This window comes from Olea europaea, unplaced genomic scaffold (assembly GCF_002742605.1).
Source record: "Olea europaea var. sylvestris unplaced genomic scaffold, O_europaea_v1 scaffold694, whole genome shotgun sequence".
NCBI classification, from domain to species: domain Eukaryota; kingdom Viridiplantae; phylum Streptophyta; class Magnoliopsida; order Lamiales; family Oleaceae; genus Olea; species Olea europaea.
In genome coordinates this window covers 87,698-94,015 of record NW_019265331.1, presented here as the reverse complement: position 1 = coordinate 94,015, position 6,318 = coordinate 87,698, and the positions used below count along the sequence as shown (strand labels likewise).

The 6,318-nt window shown below is 32.3% G+C and overlaps 1 pseudogene; it reads left to right on the top strand.

Moving 5' to 3' along the window:
• The first annotated feature begins 2,567 nt into the window (after positions 1–2,567).
• Positions 2,568–3,730, top strand: LOC111390605 (annotated as a pseudogene).
• Positions 3,731–6,318: the final 2,588 nt, after the last annotated feature.

Here is a 6,318-nt window from a genome sequence, read left to right as displayed (position 1 = left end):
AGCACATCGAGATTGATTACCACTTCGTTCGTACTAAAATACTGGGTGAAGATATAAGCACTTAGTATGTGAAGACTGGGGAGCAACTGGCAGATATTTTCACCAAGGCATTGCATAAGCCTCGTTTAGAGTATATTTGTAACAAGTTGAGCTTATATGATATATATAGTCCAGCTTAAGGGGAAGTGTTATGGAATGTGAGGTAGTATGGTAATATAGCTAATATGGAAAGATTTGATGTAGGTATTAGGAAATAATATCAATCCTGTTTATGGAAAGTTTAATATGTTTTTCTATATAATACAACACCAAAGGTGAAAAAAAGAGAGGAAAAAAAATGAAAATCTCTTCCCCTTCTTATCTTCTTATGTGTGCATACCCTAGTTTGATAAGCTTTTTGAGGAATCTACTTTAATTTTTGTTTGAAAATTAATTTTTAAAAGAACTTCCTATTTTACAAGCACTTTTTTAAAGAAGTCACATTAAATCAACTTTCTCTAAAAGCTTTTCTAACAACAAGAAATACTTTACTAAAATTAGCCAAATGAGTTTAAAAGCAGTTTTTGAATTTCAAACATTCATTTTAACTTTTCAAAAATAATGTCAAGTAGGCCTAAATAAGATTTAAACGGTTTTCTACACAATCCAAAACTTATACGTGACATTGGATGATTCAAGAACAATAAAAAAACTATGTGTATTTACATTCCTAAAGGGTGATTAGTTAAACTTAACCGAAATAGGAAAAATGTGGGGCTACAAATGGGTGGCTTATTCACACGTATTCCATAGTTTGGTATTAATTCGATCCGTACTACATTAAACTATTTCTTTTTGCTTTTTTTAAATAGTATTTTTATTAATTCCTAGACGATCAAGGTATCAAATAAATGGAAAATATCTTACGATGATGCCAATTAAAAAATTGGAAAGGATTTGGGATCATTTTCCATCTTATTCCAATGAAATAATTAGAACATTTTAGAGATGACTTAACGATATAAATGAATTTCTCGAATCTTATTTATATTACTTATAACAAAGAACGACGAGAAAGATATAAAAAAGGATGGAAATGTACATATATATGGTCGACATTTTGTGCTATATAAATAAGAACTAGGCTTTGTTTCACAAAGTTTTTAAAAGAAAGGCAGGTTTAATTTACTTTTATTTATGAACATATATGAATCGGTTACTTTTGAAAAAATAAATTAACCTCTTTGAAATTAACTTTTATGCGAACAAAAAACATGTAGTTTTATTTATTTTTCAAATTTCACCAATAAAAATACTATTTACATTTAATATTTATTTCTTTACTTATAAGTAAACCCCGAAACTTGGCTAAACATTCTTTACTTTCTGCATTCATATCTATAATGACAGTTGAGAGAAATAGAAATAAAAGAGTAATAACAATAACAAAAATTTAAGAATGTAAGACAGATATCACTATGTGAAAATCGTATAATCACACAATATCTCTTACACGTCCAAAACTCCAAGAGTAATAAAAAAGCTACATACTAAGAAAAAATCACACATAGGAGGTCATCAATTTCCTAGTTGAATTAAATATGATTAAGGAAGACACATCTATGACACTTATCCTCGTATGCCAAAATTTCTTCTAGAGTCAAGAGACATTGATAGCTTTGTGGTGCTAGATGGGGCTCAAATTCAAATGCTAAAAGACTTATTTATAATGTGTTGACAATAATAACATGGATACTTGGCATTTCAAAAACAATAATTATATTTGATGTTAGTGGTGCTAGAGCAACAGTTTTTGTTACTTCCCTTGATAGATTCAATTAAATGAATAAGGTGAACTTACGTTTAAATAAATCTAATTAATGTCATTTAATTGACATTTAGACAAATACTTCATTAATCTTTCAAAAGGCATCATATGGTTTTAGAATATCGAGTGCGGAAGTTGAATATAAAGAAGCCCATAGCCAAGTTAGTGATCGACCAACTTTGTCAATCCAAGGCACATTACTTGCAACAATTAAACTTGTACAACATCAAAGACGACTCTTGAGACCTAACCAATTAGTAGTAGAGTCAAGATTTTCATTTATTGAGGAAGAAAAAATGTTAGAAGCGTAAAATATTTATGCAATATGTATATTTTAAATTTTCTATATAAATTCCGTGTAAATCAAGAATAATTTAAAAGTACCGCGAGGATTGAACCCCTCTCCCCCATAACATCCACCACCAACCGTGCATTCAATCCATTAACTACATGTATTACAACCGATCCATTAAAACTCGAAACAAACACTCCTACTTGTGTGTTGCAGTTAAATGCAAGAACAAAGATCAAAAGTAGAAAAGAAAATGTCCGCGTGGATGGCACCACCGTAGAAGATGAGGATGGAGTTGATGATTTAATTGGTCCGAAATCTATCTAAAGGAATTCCTAGATTTCATCGAATAGATTTCACTTGTGTTACTTGTCTCCATACAAATTAGTCCTTTTGATTTCTAGTCTCCACATAAGCCATATAGTCCAGTTTATATCCGTGTCAATTTGTATATCGTATATCTTGTTAGAAAGGAGTAAGAGTTAATAAAGAGAAATATGGTTTCAACATCATCTGCATTGGTGAATGGATTAGGTTCTGCCTTCTTGAATGGTGGGAAGAACAGCCAGATTTTTTTGTCTGAACCAATTGCAGCTAGAACTGGTGGTTCTGCACTGTCTCCTAAGAGGTTTACTGTGGTTGCTGCTGCTGCTGCTGCTCCTAAGAAGTCTTGGATTCCTGCTGTTAAAGGTGGTGGCAACTTCATCGACCTCGACTGGCTTGATGGCTCCTAAATATCCCTACCCCTTCAAGCCTAGTAGCCCCTTGATAGTCACCACTCTATTCTCATTATTGGATAGTCTCGATCAAAGTAAAATAATTCTTTAAATTCGATGACTAAAAGTACATGCGATAATGTTTGCTTAAACTTTTGAGTAATGATAGTCAACGCTACTGTTGTTAGATAGCATTATTCTAAACTTTTAGACCAAGCGTATCAACAAAAATTGATTCAAGTCCAAATATAGTGTGTACGCAACCTGAAAATCAACCGCTTTCTAGTTTGAAAATCCATATCATCCACATTCCCTTGACATGATTATTTGAATGCTTCTATTGTAGGCTCCCCGGCGACTATGGTTTCGACCCTCTAGATCTTAGTAAGGATCCAGCATTCTTGAAAAGGTACAGAGAAGCTGAGCTGATCCACGACCGATGGGCAATGGCTGCAGCCGTGGGCATCTTCGTTGGCCAAGCCTGGATTGGTATCCCCTGGTTCGAAGCAGGAGCTGCACCAGGCGCCGTTTCGCTCTTCTCTTTCGGCTCTCTCATTGGCACCCAACTCCTACTCATGGGTTGGGTCGAGAGCAAAAGATGGGTCGACTTCTTCAACCCTGAATCTCAATCTGTTGAGTGGGCTACTCCATGGTCGAGAACTGCAGAAAACTTTGCCAATGCAACTGGCGAACAAGGCTACCCGGAGGCAAATTCTTTGATCCTTTGGGCTTTGCAGATACACTCAAGGATAGAGTTTATATACCTGATACGGAGAAACTTGAGAGTTGAAACTTGTGGAAATTAAACAAGCAAGACTTGCTATGTTAGCTATGCTTATATTTTACTTTGAAGCTGGCCAAGGGAAGACACCCCTTAGAGCTCTTGGACCGTAAGGAATATTGATTTATGAAGAAATTGAGAGGAGAGGATTCAGATTTTTTCCACATATCTTTGGCTTTGTAAAAATTAATGATTAAATGATAATGTGAATCCATAATAGTAGAAAAAAAAGACGGAAACAACTATGAAAGTAGTTTTTTCTTTTAAGTAAACGGCTGATTTCTTCCATTCACATCAACGTTCCCTTGCATATATTTAGATATGTTTACTTTAGATATATTTAGATATTTAGCCTCTCGGGACATATCCCAATAGTGCAAATGACAGAAATGAAGTAGTCTCAACTTTGCTAACAGTCGCAATATGAGGGTTCGACTCCTGAGATATAAAATTAAATTCTTTGTGGATACCAGTGTACAGGCAAACTCTTATTCCCTGATTTGTTGGGACACATCCCGTAATTTACCTCCCTTACAATGCTCCAAGAAAGGGGCGGTAAGACCCCTCAAAGTTGGGGTTCAACCTTTTTTTAGATATTTTTACTTTAAGAAAATAAAAAATATTGGCTCAACGTGGGCACACAATTTTAGTAGACCCGCTAATTGCCTGTCAATAATACGGATCCACTAACTCTAAATCAATAACCTTGATTGACGAGTAGTTGAGCTGGCTAAAAAAATCGAAACCAACAGAGCTAAATTATGATGAGTCAATTTAGTTTTACTTAAATTTTTTAATGGTTCTGATTCAATTCCAGTACTAATACTCAGAATCGAGAAAAGAGAATCAAGAACCAGTTCTTACACAATTGCTTTTCATTCAATATGTTTATTAGGTGAATGATTTTTATTAGACATAATTATGTTAAAAATGAAAGAGTGAATTGTCCAAATGGTCACTGAACTTTCCAAAAGGTTTCTAATGGTAACCAAATTTTAAAAATAACTTAAATAGTTATTGAACTTTGCAAAATGTTTCTACAAGATCACTGAACTTTAAAAATTACCTAAATGGTCACTGAATTCAATGACCACTGGGAAACCTTTTACAAAGTTCAATGATCACGTGGAAACATTTTACAAAGTTCAATGATCATTTAAGTGATTTTTAGAGTTCAATAACCTCTTGAAAAGTTTTTACAAAGTTCGATAATCATTTAGGCAATTCACTCAAAATAAAATTTCTTCCTTGTATTAAACCGCGTTGATTTAGTTAGTGTTTGATTCACCCAATTCCATGAAAATGGGTGAAAAATCGTGTTTGATTCACAAGATTTTCCATGGAATTGGTTTCTAGCTTTTATTGTGAGCTGTGCTATTTCTTGATTTGGTGGAATTTCAATTCTCACCATATATGGTGAGAATTAGAATTCCCGATTACTATAGAAATTTTTTTTTCGGCTTTTTTTTTTTTATTAGGCAATGGAAACAAATTCTAAAAATTATTGTAAAAAAATATTTCTCTTTTATTGATAATTTTCATGTAAAATAAAGTCAAACGAACACTAAAAAATAGATGATTTTCTTGAATTTTTTTTTTTTTTTTTGCTTTTTGGCGATGGAAACCAATGTCATCCCCAATACCAGTAAATTCTATCATTTTAATTGACAATTTTCATGTAAAATAAAGTCAAACGAACATAAAAAACACTTTTATTTCAACATTTTCCACGAGAAAAATTATACCAATCAAACACAATAATTTATAATTTTCAGGAAAATAATTCTAGGCAATTCAATTTCCTGAAATTCGTTTTCCACCCAATTCAATTTCATCTTTGCAATCAAACGGACCCTTATTATTTTTATTTTAAATGTGAGTATTTAGTTTTGGTGATAGAAATTTGTATTAAAAATTCAAAATAATAATTTAAGAATTTTGATCGTAAAACCAAATCAAATTGATTTGATTTGATTTCATAGTTACTAATGGAACTAACCATTTCATTATATAACAAAAAAAAATGGTTTTGTTTCTAGTTCGATTCCATTTCCATTCGATGAATATCGATCATCACCGCTACTTTTTTTTAACTATTGAAACCAACAAGCATCAAATATGAATAAAATCCATTTGAATGAACAATTTGCACACCAGAATTCTTTATCAACTATCAAAGTCAATATTAGAATATTCGCTTTTAACAAATTTCATTAGAAACGACAATTTCCGCACAAAAACTTTAGGTTAATAAGGTGTGTCAAGAATGAAAATATAGGGACGATTTGTGTAAATATCCCTTTGTAAATAAATATCCAAAAAGTAAAGTCATTAACCCCGTGACCTAGATTTTATCGAAGCGTTTTCTTCATCGAAGATACGTAGAATTTTGGGGAAAATTACGTCTAGGGTTCGATTCTGCTTTTGCAGGTGTAAAAACGTTTTAACCTTCAAGTATATTTGTGTAATCTCGTAGTATAACTTACATCTGTGATTGTTTTTGTCTGTAATTGTTGTATTGATGGTTATGTAGGGAATGACAGAGTTATGTCATACATAGAATTGCTATCTAAAATTTATATTTATCCTTGTATTTGTTACTGAATGGATGTTTTTTATGATTACCATGCAAATTTAATCTGGTTTACGAAAGATACCTTCACTTTGAAACCTTTTGAGACTTTGTTATAGGCTTTTATCTCTTTTGTTACTATTACAAAAA